The following is a 13,646-nucleotide window of genomic DNA, read 5'->3' on the forward strand; positions in this document are numbered from 1 at the left end:
TTTAATAGAAACCTTTGCTGGAGATATCTTCATTACTTTTCCTACTAAATTTTAAGTAGCCCTGTTAGTGGCTATATAAAGAAATGTAGGAAATCAGCATTTCCCTCTAGATTTATTAACCCTTGCCCTTTATAGTAGCGCCTTTTTTTATCGACCAGCTTTTGCTGAATGACTCGGAGACATTGTCCTGAGGATACAGGGTATGGACAAGTTTGCCAAGCTTGACTTAAAATTGCAACTAATTTGAGATTATTTTATCTTTGCCCATTTTCCTCAGGAAACTCTCATCTCACTCATCCAAAGCCCAATGACAACCTGAAATCCTTCATTGTTTCTGAACACTGTGCTAAATGTTCTTAGCTGTGTGTCCCTGTTTGCCTTAAAATTCTAACTCTATGCTGTTTTCTGTCCTTGTGCAATCTGTACTGGGCAGAGTTTAAAAGCTGCCCAGCTGGTGGATATTGAGCTCTCCCCTGTCAGTGCTCTGAGAATGACCATAGCTGAGGTATATGGGAGTGTGGGTCAAGGGTGGGAGGGATGGGGTGTGTGGGTTTGCATGCTGATGAAGGGTGGGACCTGGTATTGGAATGAAAGTTATAAATATATGTGTAAGGGGCTACTGAATGCATAAGCTGGGGCTTTCCGTTTTTCCCTTATAAATTAGGGATTTCTTTTCCTCTTTATAGTGAAAAGATTGAGCTTTTCATTTGTCATCTTGTCTGAAGCACCTTAGTTTTCCTCAGCAGGAGTGCTGGAAAGAACCTTAGAGCTAACTTGCCTTTGTTAAAGAGGAAACTGCAGCCTAGAAAGGAAGAGAGACTTGTCCAGAGTCATACAGTGAATTAATGACACATTAATGTCTTGATTGCAGTTTAATGTTCGTTCCACATGCTACTCTGTTTTCTAAGAAGAAATGTTCAGCACTTGGGGAGCAGTTAATTTTTTCATAATGGAAAAAGATAAATGCTCACACATTTGTAAAAATCATCCCAGATTGTCAACCACTGAAAAAGTCTTTAGAATAATCATTTTGAAAATGTTTTTACCTGTAAAATTTGCTGTATGTACTTTTTGTTTTGTTGTAGATTAAGTATTCTTACTGCTCACAAAGAGTAAAATCCCAAATAATTGTTTTTACTCAGTATGGACTAGTACTGTTCTTTCATATGAGAATGGAACCATTGTTTACTTGCTTTTCTGGTTTCCTCTTGGAAAAGCCTGTCACGGAGAGTGCCAGTCAGTGCCGCATTAACTTACTCCTGCCGGGGAAATGCAGGGCATGTAGGAAGCACTAATTGCCACTATCTTCTGTCGTATTTCTGAAATTGCTATTGTTACTATCCTATTTTGGAGCCTATTTTAATTCAACAGATACTGAGTCCCTACTGCATCTGAGTGCCAGTTGTTCAGATAGAGGCTGAGGATAGCTATTACATGTTAAGAGCCTGGACTAGATGAGCTCACTGACATGTACACAAATAAGTACAATATAATGAGGCAAGTGCTGTATATGTTAGAGTGCTCCTGCTGTCCATTGATGGATACAGTTAATGCATCCTGATGTAGTATACTTTTTTTTTTGCGGTACGCAGGCCTCTCACTGTTGTGGCCTCTCCCGTTGCGGAGCACAGTCTCCGGACGCGCACGCTCAGCGGCCATGGCTCACAGGCCCAGCCGCTCTGCGGCATGTGGGATCTTCCCGGACCAGGGCACGAACCCGTGTCCCCTGCATCGGCAGGCGGACTCTCAACCACTGCGCCACCAGGGAAGCCCTGATGTAGTATAATCTTTTTACAAATTTTTTGAGGCATATTTACATATCATATAATTCACCCATTTCAAGTATATTATTCACTGATATTTAGTAAATTGACCAAATTGTACAACCATCATCACAAGTAAGTTTTAGAGCATTTTCTTGACCCCAGTAAGATCCCTCACGTCCGTTTACTGTTAATCCCTATTCCCATCCCCTGCCCAGGCAACCTCTAGTCTATTTTCTTTCTCTATAGGTTTCCGTTTTCTAGAAATTTCATGTAAATTGAATCATACAATATGTGGTCTCTTATGTCTTGCTTCTTTCACCTAGCATGTTTTTGAGGTTCATCTATGTCTTAGAATGTATCAGTAGTTTGTACCTTTTTAATTACTGAATAGTGTTATGAATATACCACATTTTGTTTATCTGTTCATCAGTGATAGACATTTAGGTTGTTACCCACTTTTGGCTATTATCAATAATGCCGATATTAACATTTGTGTACAAGTCTTTGTATGAATATGTTTTCAATATTCTTGAGTTGCTGAGTCTTACGGTAAATTTGTTTCACTTTTTAAGAAATTGACAAACTATTACAAAGTGGCTACCATTTTGTGTTTCCGCTACCATTGTATATGGGTTCTTGTTTCTCCACATCTTCACTTCCATTTGTTATTGTCTCTCTATCTCTTTGCTTATAGCCATCCTAGAGGATGTGAAATAGTATCTCATTGTGGTTTTGATTTGCATTAACCTAATGACTGATGATGTTGAGTATCTTCTAATGAGCTTATTAGTGATTCATATATTTACTTTGGTAAAATGTCTATTCATATCTTTTGTCTTTTTTTATCAGATTGTTTGTCTTCTTAGTATGGATTAGATCTTGAAGATGAATTGAAATTTACTTTGCAGTGATTGAAAAACAACATGCCAGGAAGTGAAAATAACAATTGAAAATAATAGGTGAAATTCACTGAAGATTTGTTTCATGCTAGATATTTTTCTAATTGCATTGCGTGTATTAACTCATTTAGTCCTCTCAACAATCCTATATTTTAGGTTCTCTTTTTAATCCTCATTTTATAGTCGAGGAAACTATAGTTAAGAAATTTGCTCAAGATCACTCAGCTAATAAGTGTTGGAGCCAGAAAAGCTTGAAAGTGCATCACCTGTTGAAATAGCAAGGAGGTTTGGTATGGTGAAGGTGTTGAACAACACCATAAATGTAGGTTGCAACCAGATTTTGTGTATGAGTTTTACATATGGTAGTATATGGAGAACTATGGAATGTTTTCAAGTAGGACAGTGATATGATAATTGCAGATGGATTCCCCCTGCGGAACAGTAGTGTTCCTTAATTTTATTTTGGATTTTATAATTTATATTAGGAACTTTGAACTCCTTATGGATTTAACACATTCATTTTTCACTCAATAGATATTTATTGTGTATAATTTGTATATACCCTTGCCTTATGTAGAGATGAGTAGTCAATAAATATTTGATCTAGATTTAGGTAAGATGCATTCAGGAAAGCCATAGGACTTTTAAAGTCACCACCATGATTAAATTTAACTTAATTTTCTTCTGAAGGTTTTCATATATTATCTTAACTTTTTTTAAAAAAACTTTTTAATATAACCCATTTCAAATTCCAGTATTTTCCCTACAAAAGTCAAAAATGTCCAGTTGAAAACATACAGTCACAGTATTACCACTGGAATTTAATTAAGGGTTGAAATTATTGCACTTCTTCTTTTTGTGGCTTATCTTTTTTTATCTGCTGGTAAATCAAAATTCCTTTTCATTTTATTTTAATATATGATTATTTTGAGTCATGTTTTAGAATGATATACCAAAAGGAACTGGCCAAAATGATTTTATAAGGTCACAATTATCTATTCTGTGCAGCCATAGAATTAAATTAGGAATCTTAGTTTAACCATAAGATGGTTACAAGTGACAGTGATCAGTGGCAAGTTTCATCTGATGTAGTAATTTAGTAGCTGGCTTATGGTTAATACTGAAATATTTCCATGTCTGTATTTCCATATAGAGTTACCGATTTCTAAAGTATCCTTTCTTTATTCTTCTTTATATCTTCTGGTATCAGATGATACCAGAAAGTCAAAAATCTTTCCAGAAATAGTAAAGTTCACCTTTCTTCACTGAACTGAAAGTTTTTAATACAAGATTGTTCTGAGAAGGATATGGAATGTAGCCTAAAATTTTTTTTAATAATTTTTAATATTTTATTATTATTTTTTGGCTGCTTTGGGTCTTTGTTGCCACATGTGGGATCTTTGTTGTGGCATGTGGGATCTTTTTTAGTTGTGGCATGAGGGCTCTTAGTTGCTGCATGCGGGATCTAGTTCCCTGACCAGGGATGGAACCCAGGCCCCCTGCATTGGGAGCGTAGGGTCTTAACCACTGGACCACCAGGGAAGTCTCAATGAGAGAATTTACATTTATCAGGCTCTCTATGTTGAAGAGTCATTCAGCTGTCACATGGGTCATACTTGTATTAGAGATTCATACAGGTGTTGTACAATGAGAAATCATGGGCTGTGCTGTGTGCTAGCTGTGTTTATTTATTTATTTACATCTTTATTGGAGTATAATTGCTTAACAATGGTGTGTTAGTTTCTGCTTTATAACAAAGTGAATCAGCTATATATATGTGTATATCCCCATATCTCTCCCCTCTTGCATCTCCCTCCCTCCCACCCTCCCTATCCCACCCCTCTAGGTGGTCACAAAGCACCTAGCTGATCTCCCTGTGCTACGCGGCTGCTTCCCACTAGCTGTCTGTTTTACATTTGGTAGTATATATAAGTCCATGCCACTCTCTCACTTCATCCCAGCTGACCCTTCCCCCTCCCGGAGTCCTCAAGTCCATTCTCTAGTAGGTCTGCATCTTTATTCCCGTCCTGCCCCTAGGTTCTTCATAAACACATGAAAGAATGCTCAACATCATTAATCATTAGAGAAATGCAAATCAAAACTACAGTGAGGTATCACCTCACACCAGATAGAATGGCCATCATCAAAAAATCTACAAACAATAAATGCTGGAGCGGGTGTGGAGAAGAGGGAACCCTCTTGCACAGTTGGTGGGAATGTGAATTGATATAGCCTCTATGGAGAACAGTATGGAGGTTCCTTAAAAAACTAAAAATAGAACTACCATATGACCCAGCAATCCCACTACTGGGCATACACCCTGAGAAAACCATAATTCAAACAGAGAAATGTACCACAATGTTCATTGCAGCACTATTTACAATAGCCAGGACATGGAAGCAACCTAAGTGTCCATCGACAGATGAATGGATAAAGAAGATGTGGTACATATGTACAATGGAATATTACTCAGCCATAAAAGGAAACGAAATTGAGTTATTTATAGTGAGGTGGATGGACCTAGAGTCTGTCACACAGAGTGAAGTAAGTCAGAAAGAGAAAAACAAATAACATATGCTAACACATATATATGGAATAAAAAAAAAGTTATGTGTTTATTTTTATTTACATATTTATATATATTTAACCTCTCTGATTCAGCTTCCTTGTATGAAATGACTCTATTGAGTTTGAAAATTAAACTTGACTCAGTGCCTTGCACATAGTAGATAGAAAATAAATGTTGACAGCCTTTTTTTTTTTCTATCCACAAGACAGGCATATTTCATTTTTTTAGGTTGTGCCACTAATTACTATAAGAAATGCTAAAATATCAAATATAGAAGACATTACCAAGATTATAAAATATTGCAGTCATGGCCCCCAGTTCTCAACTCCCTTACTGAGTCTATCACTTAAGTCCCTTGGGATTTCTGCTCTCCTGTTTTATTCTACAAGGCATAACTCACCAACATCTCAGCAGTTTTTAAGGCTAAAAGGCAATCTGTGTGGAATAAAGAGTAGCCAATAGCTAACGTTTAGTGTCCATTCTTATTCTTCTTATAAGAACATGACTTGCCTTGCTCAGCATCTCTCTGCCCTGTATACATCTCAATGTGTCTCCCTTCCATTACCAGAACTAGTGATGTGTACCCTTAGGGAGCATTTCCTCACATCCTGTGAAAAAGGACAAGGTCAACCTGGGATGGGAAATAATACGAGAAACATGCACGTCCACAAAACTTAGATAAGTATGACCTATACAAGCAGGAAAAACTTAAGGAAACGTTTCCCTCAAACTTCCTGGTGGGGATGAGAAGACCTTTTCCTCTTTACCTTCTCTGAACTGCAAATAATAAGAACTTCACATATAATGATAAAAGAAAAGAGCTGACATTAAATTTCCAACATATGATCTTTTCCTGTTATTTGAACTGCTAGTTCTGATATTTAATTCTGCCTTCTATAGATTAACAGTTATATTAAGACGACCACTTGCTGCAATTAGGATTTTGCACATTAACGTTTCACTTACGTGGGGCATTTTATGCATCTATTTAAAAATAAGTATTTAGCAAAAATGCCCTTGTCTATAAAAGACTATATGGAGTCAATATATCATGCAGAGAATTTACCTGAAAATTCTCATTGTTACAAGTGGCTCTTTCTGTTGATGGGAATCTTATATTGCATATAGCATTGGCTCATCATCATGAAAGCATTGTGATAGAGAATTTATGAAAAATCCTCCTTATGGGTAAATAGGTACCATCATCTTGTACATATACTGGCAACAGTATCCAAAAATGAAAACCCTGATTATAGACGTGTCACTTTCTAGAATCAGCAGTACCTACAGTCAGGTGTTCCAAGGGGTCTGTCCTAAGTTCTAGAGCCTTTCAAAAAGGACTTACTTTTCACAGAAAACTTACCATCTATATAATAGATCTTTCTCCCAGTCTGGTGCCTTTTCTAGCCATTGAGAGGAATCCAGAGCTTTCCATAGATGCCTTGGTAACATACTGACATGCAAGGAGCCTGGAAGTTCAGTTTTTTTTTTTTAATATACCTTGTGATTTTAGCTCTTAAAGCAAAGTCTCTGTTAGAGCTACCAAACTAAAGGTATACTCCTCCTGAGGTTGTTCCATCCAGTCATGCCTCTACATACGTCTAGAGAGTACCAGACACAAGGTTTTTTTTGTAGTCTTTTGTTTTCATGTCAGGGACATATTCTCCTTTCAGATTTACCTTTGATATTCTAAGCCAAGACAAGAGAAGAGTATTCCTTTTTCAGATTTCTCATTAGTTCCTCAGCCCAGCCTTACTGTAATTGTATATCCTCTTCCTCAGTTGTCCAAGGTTTTCCAGAAATGTTCAAAAGCTCAAGCAGCATTAATTGTCTTCTAGTTTACTCCCCTGAGAGACAAGGCACACTCAACCCAGTTATCTGGATGAGTTGCCACTTCTCTTCTAAGTGAAAGTGCTGCTATTCAAGCATAGTTAAATCAGAATAAGTTAAATTATGTCTCATGAGGAACACTGCTACACTTCTCTCCACAAAATATGTGACTTAAAGATCCACAGTCTCGGACTTCCCTGGTGGTCCAGTGGTAGAGACTCTGCACTTTCACTGCAAGGGGCACAGGGTTCGATCCCTGGTTGGGAAAGTTCCACATACTGTGCAGTGTGGCAAAAAAAATAAAAATAAAAGATCCACAATCTCCTATCAAAAGCTTTCAGTCAGTGTGTCTCAAAATTTGGAATCTTTCAGGTTTTAGAAAGGTAATCCATCTGTCATATACTGTGTAACACCCTGAGCAGGGTGTATGGAAGTACTCAGTGATCAAACACAGCATCTTTGCAATAAAACATTTGAATATTCACATCAAATGAAATAAATAAAAACTATAAATAACCTCTCTTTAGTTCAATTCAAATTTTAGCTCCAAACTTACCAAAAAGAAAAGGAAAAAAAACTTAATGATTTTCAGAGCGTTTTGGATTTCAAAATTACAGGACTGTGAACTTGTATAAACATGACTGCTAAGAATATAATAGCCTACGAAGATCCAGATGCTTTTTACTTGAAGAGGTCCTTCTGAGAACAAATAATAATTAACTTTCTTAAAATAATTAACAGTGTAGTATTAAATTTCATAAAGAATAAGTTGGATCAAATATTTAACACAATACATCTCTTATCTACCAGTCAACAAGTAGTGCAGATCCCTTGAATGAGGGTTAATAAGATTGTTCCTGGCGTACGATATTAGCATGACAACCCTAACATTATCTTTCTTGAAAATGGATCGGAATGCTAGTATTTTACTCTGTTAGTGGTTTTCATTCATCATACATGACCATCTCTTTTCCTCTCTTTCAAATGGTTATATTTTGGTTACAGACTTGAAAAATAATGACTATGTTTCTTGTGTGAAAATCAGCTTTTCTATCCCTACTCACTTTGTCCTTCTGCGTGCAGGCTCAGATATATGTCTGAACCTTCTATACCCTTATGCTAACCTTAAAATGAACTGAAATCATATCTTTCTCTAAGGACAAAACAGTTAAGATGACTTAAAGACTAATATATCAAGAATATGTTGGAATGAGCGGGAATTCCCTGATGGTCCAGTGGTTAGGACTCCTCACTTCCACTGCCAAGGGCCTGGGTTCAGTCCCTGGTCAAGGAATTAAGATCTCGCAAGCTGCACAGCCAAAAAAAAATAAAAACACTCTGTAGTGTAGTTCTTTAAAGTTATTTAATAACTGTAAATTTTGAAGACTGTATTTTAATATTACTTTCTAAAAAGATTTGTAATTTTTAAAAACAACATTGCTAGGCTCTGAAAGCCTTCCTAAACTCTTGAAAGAGTTTGGCTTTTGTTTTTCTAAAAACAAAATTAAATCAAAAGATGTCTCTTCTTTTCTTTTGTTTTTGGCTGCATCATACGGCATTCGGCATCTTAGCTCTCTGCCCGCCTGACTAGGGGTGGAACACATGCCCCCTGCAGTGGAAGTGTGGAGTCCTAACCACTGGACCACCAGGGAAGTCCCTAAATCAAAAGATGTCTTAACATTTAAGTAAAAGCCTAGACAAAATTTCATTGAAAAGAAATTTGTATTTTAGCAATGTCTTTTTTTTTTTCATTTTAACATCTTTATTGGAGTATAATTGCTTTACAATGGTATGTTAGTTTCAGCTTCACAACAAAATGAATCAGTTGTATATATACATATGTTCCCATATCTCTTCCCTCTTGCATCTCCCTCCCTCCCACCCTCCCTATCTCACCCCTCCAGGCAGTCACAAAGCACCGAGCTGATCTCCCTGTGCTATGCGGCTGCTTTCCACTAGCTATCTACCTTACGTTTGGTAGTGTATATATGTCCATGCCTCTCTCTCGCTTTGTCACAGCTCACCCTTCCCCCTCCCCATATCCTCAAGTCCATTCTCTAGTAAGTCTGTGTCTTTAATTCCTGTTTCACCCCTAGGTTTTTCATGACTTTTTTTTCCTTAAATTCCATATATATGTGTTAGCATACGGTATTTGTCTCTCTCTTTCTGACTTACTTCACTCTGTATGACAGACTCTATGTCTATAAACCTCATTACAAATAGCTCAATTTCGTTTCTTTTTATGGCTGAGTAATATTCCATTGTATATATGTGCCACATCTTCTTTATCCATTCATCCGATGATGGACATTTAGGTTGTTTCCATCTCTGGGCTATTGTAAATAGAGCTGCAGTGAACATTGTGGTACATGACTCTTTTTGAATTATGGTTTTCTCAGGGTATATGCCCAGTAGTGGGATTGCTGGGTCATGATAGTTCTATTTTTAGTTTTATAAGGAACCTCCATACTGTTCTCCACAGTGGCTGTATCAATTTACATTCCCACCAACAGTGTAAGACGGTTCCCTTTTCTCCACACCCTCTCCAGCATTTATAGTTTCTAGATTTTTTGATGATGGCCATTCTGACTGGTGTGAGATGATATCTCATTGTAGTTTTGATTTGCATTTCTCTAATGATTAATGATGTTAAGCATTCTTTCATGTGTTTGTTGGCAATCTGTATATCTTCTTTGAAGAGATGTGTATTTAGGTCTTCTGCCCATTTTTGGATTGGGTTTTTTTTTTTTTTGATATTGAGCTGCATGAGCTGCTTGTAAATTTTGGAGATTAATCCTTTGTCAATTGCTTCATTTGCAAATATTTTCTCCCATTCTGAGGGTTGTCTTTTCATATTGTTTATGGTTTACTTTGCTCTGCAAAAGCTTTGAAGTTTCATTAGGTCCCATTTGTTTATTTTTGTGTTTTATTTCCATTTCTCTAGGAGGTGGGTCAAAAAGGATCTTGCTGTGATTTCTGTCATAGAGTGTTCTGCCTGTGTTTTCCTCTAAGAGTTTGATAGTGTCTGGCCTTAAATTTAGGTCTTTAATCCATTTTGAGTTTATTTTTGTGTATGGTGTTAGGGAGTGTTCTAATTTCATTCTTTTACATGTAGCTGTCCAGTTTTCCCAGCACCACTTATTGAAGAGGCTGTCTCTTCTCCACTGTATATTCTTGCCACCTTTATCAAAGATAAGGTGACCATATGTGTGTGGGTTTATCTCTGGGCTTTCTATCCTGTTCCATTGATGTATATTTCTGTTTTTGTGCCAGTACCATACTGTCTTGATTACTATAGCTTTGTAGTATAGTCCAAAGTCTGGGAGCCTGATTCCTCCATCTCCATTTTTCTTTCTCAAGATTGCTTTGGCTATTCGGGGTCTTTTGTGTTTCCATATGAATTGTGGAATTTTTTGTTCTAGTTCTGTGAAAAATGCCAGTGGTAGTTTGATAGGGATTGCATTGAATCTGTACATTGCTTTGGGTAATATAGTCATTTTCACAATGTTGATTCTTCCAATCCAGGAACATGGTATATCTCTCCATCTATTTGTATCATCTTTAATTTCTTTCATCAGTGTGTTATAAGTTTCTGCATACAGGTCTTTTGTCTCCTTAAGTAGGTGTATTCCTAGATATTTTATTCTTTTTGTTGCAGTGGTAAATGGGAGTGTTTTCTTGATTTCACTTTCAGATTTTTCATCATTAGTGTATAGGAATGCCAGAGATTTCTGTGCATTAATTTTGTATCCTGCTACTTTACCAAATTCATTGATTAGCTCTAGTAGTTTTCTGGTAGCATCTTTAGGATTGTCTATGTATAGTATCATGTCATCTGCAAACAGTGACAGCTTTACTTCTTCTCTTCTGATTTGTATTCCTTTTATTTCTTTTTCTTCTGTGATTGCTGTGGCTAAAACTTTCAAAACTATGTTGAATAATAGTGGTGAGAGTGGCAACCTTGTCTTCTTCCTGATCTTAGAGGAGATGGTTTCAGTTTTTCACCATTGAGGACAATGTTGGCTGTGGGTTTGTCATATATGGCCTTTATTGTGTTGAGGAAAGTTCCCTCTATGCCTAGTTTCTGGAGGGTTTTTATCATAAATGGGTGTTGAATTTTGTCAGAAGCTTTCTCTGCATCTTTTGAGATGATCATATGGTTTTTCTCCTTCAATTTGTTAATATGGTGTATCACATTGATTTGCATATATTGAAGAATCCTTGCATTCCTGGGATAAACTCCACTTGATCATAGTGTATGATCCTTTTAATGTGCTGTTGGATTCTGTTTGCTAGTAGTTTGATGAGGATTTTTGCATCTATGTTCATCAGTGATATTGGCCTGTAGTTTTCTTTCTTTGTGACATCTTTGTCTGGTTTTGGTATTAGGGTGATGATGGCCTCATAGAATGAGTTTGGGAGTGTTCCTCCCTCTGCTGTATTTTGGAAGAGTTTGAGAAGGGTAGCTGTTAGCTCTTCTGTAAATGTTTGATAGAATTCGCCTGTGAAGCTATCTGGCCCTGGACTTTTTGTTTGTTAGAAGTTTTTTTTGTTTTGTTTTGTTTTGCGGTACATGAGCCTCTCACTGCTGTGGCCTCTCCCGTTGCTGAGCACAGGTTCTGGACGCGCAGGCTCAGCAGCCATGGCTCACAGGCCCAGCCGCTCCGCAGCATGTGGGATCTTCCCGGACCAGGGCATGAACCTGTGTCCCCTGCATCAGCAGGCGGACTCTCAACCACTGCGCCACCAGGGAAGCCCTGTTTGTTGGAAGATTTTTAATCACAGTTTCAATTTCAGTGCTTGTGATTGGTCTGCTCATATTTTCTATTTCTTCCCAGTTCAGTCTTGGAAGGTTGTGCATTTCTAAGAATTTGTTCATTTCTTCCAGGTTGTCCATTTTATTGGCATATAGTTGCTTGTAGTAATCTCTCATGATCCTTTGTATTTCTGCAGTGTCAGTTGGTACTTCTCGTTTTTCATTTCTAATTCTATTGATTTCAGTCTTCTCCCTTTATTTCTTGATAACTGTGGCTAATGGTTTATCAATTTTGTTTATCTTCTCAAAGAACCAGCTTTTAGTTTTATTGATCTTTGCTATCGTTTCCTTCATTTATTTTTCATTTATTTCTGATCTGATCTTTATGATTTCTTTCCTTCTGCTAACCTTGAGGTTTTTTTGTTCTTGTTTCTCTAATTGTTTTAGGTGTAAGGTGAGGTTGTTTATTTGAGATGTTTCTTGTTTCTTAAGGTAGGATTGTATTGCTATAAACTTCCCTCTTAGAACTGCTTTGCTGCATCCCATAGGTTTTGGGTTGTCGTGTTTTCATTGTCATTTGTTTCTAGGTATTTTTTGATTTCCTCTTTGATTTCTTCAGTGATCTCTTGGTTATTAAGTAGTGTATTGTTTAGCCTCCACGTGTTTGTATTTTTTACAGACTTTTTTCCTATAATTGTTATCTAGTCTCATAGCGTTGCAGTCAGAAAAGATACTTGATACGATTTCAGTTTTCTTAAATTTACCAAGACTTGATTTGTGACCCAAGATATGATCTATCCTGGAGAATGTTCCATGAGCACTTGAGAAGGATGGATATTGTGTTGTTTTTGGATGGAATGTCCTATAAATATCAATTAAGTCCATCTTGTTTAATGTATCATTTAAAGCTTGTGTTTCGTTATTTATTTTAATTTTGGATGATCTGTCCATTGGTGAAAGTGGGGTGTTAAAGTCCCCTACTATGTGTTACTGTCGATTTCCCCTTTTATGGCTGTTAGTATTTGCCTTATGTATTGAGGTGCTCCTATGTTGGGTGCATAAATATTTACAATTGTTATATCTTCTTCTTGGATTGATCCCTTGATCATTATGTAATGTCCTTGTCTCTTGTAATAGTCTTTGTTTTAAAGTGTATTTTGTCTGATATGAGAATTGCTACTCCAGCTTTCTTTTGATTTCCATTTGCATGGAATATATTTTTCCATCTTCTCACTTTCAGTGTGTATGTGTCCCTAGGTCTGAAGTGGGACTCTTGTAGACAGCATATATACAGGTCTTGTTTTTGTATCCATTCAGCCAGTCTGTTTCTTTTGGTTGGAGCATTTAATCCATTTACATTTAAGGTAGTTATCGATATGTATGTTCCTATTACCATTTTCTTAATTGTTTTGTGTTTGTTATTGTAGGTCTTTTCCTTCTTTTGTGTTTCCTGCCTAGAGAGGTTCCTTTAGCATTTGTTGTAAAGCTGGTTTGGTGGTGCTGAATTCTCTTGCTTTTGCTTGTCTGTAAAGGTTTTAATTTTTCTGTCAAATCTGAATGAGATCCTTGCTGGGTAGAGTAATCTTGATTGTAGGTTTTTCTCCTTCATCACTTTCAATATGTCCTGCCAGTCCCTTCTGGCTTGCAGAGTTTCTGCTGAAAGATCAGCTGTTAACCTTATGGGGATTCCCTTGTGTGTTATTTGTTGTTTTTCCCTTGCTGCTTTTAATATTTTTTCTTTTTATGTAATTTTTGATAGTGTGATTAATATGTGTCTTGGCGTGTTTCTCCTTGGATTTATCCTGTATGGGACTCTCTGTGCTTCC

The 13,646-nt window shown here is 36.9% G+C and overlaps 1 protein-coding gene across 1 annotated transcript in view; it reads left to right on the forward strand.

Moving 5' to 3' along the window:
- Window positions 1-13,646, forward strand: part of FCHSD2 (FCH and double SH3 domains 2) — a 301,858-nt gene that overhangs the window by 230,744 nt on the left and 57,468 nt on the right. The window lies entirely within an intron of this gene.

The sequence above is a fragment of the Phocoena phocoena genome, chromosome 8, assembly GCF_963924675.1.
Source record: "Phocoena phocoena chromosome 8, mPhoPho1.1, whole genome shotgun sequence".
Classification (NCBI taxonomy): Eukaryota; Metazoa; Chordata; class Mammalia; order Artiodactyla; family Phocoenidae; genus Phocoena; species Phocoena phocoena.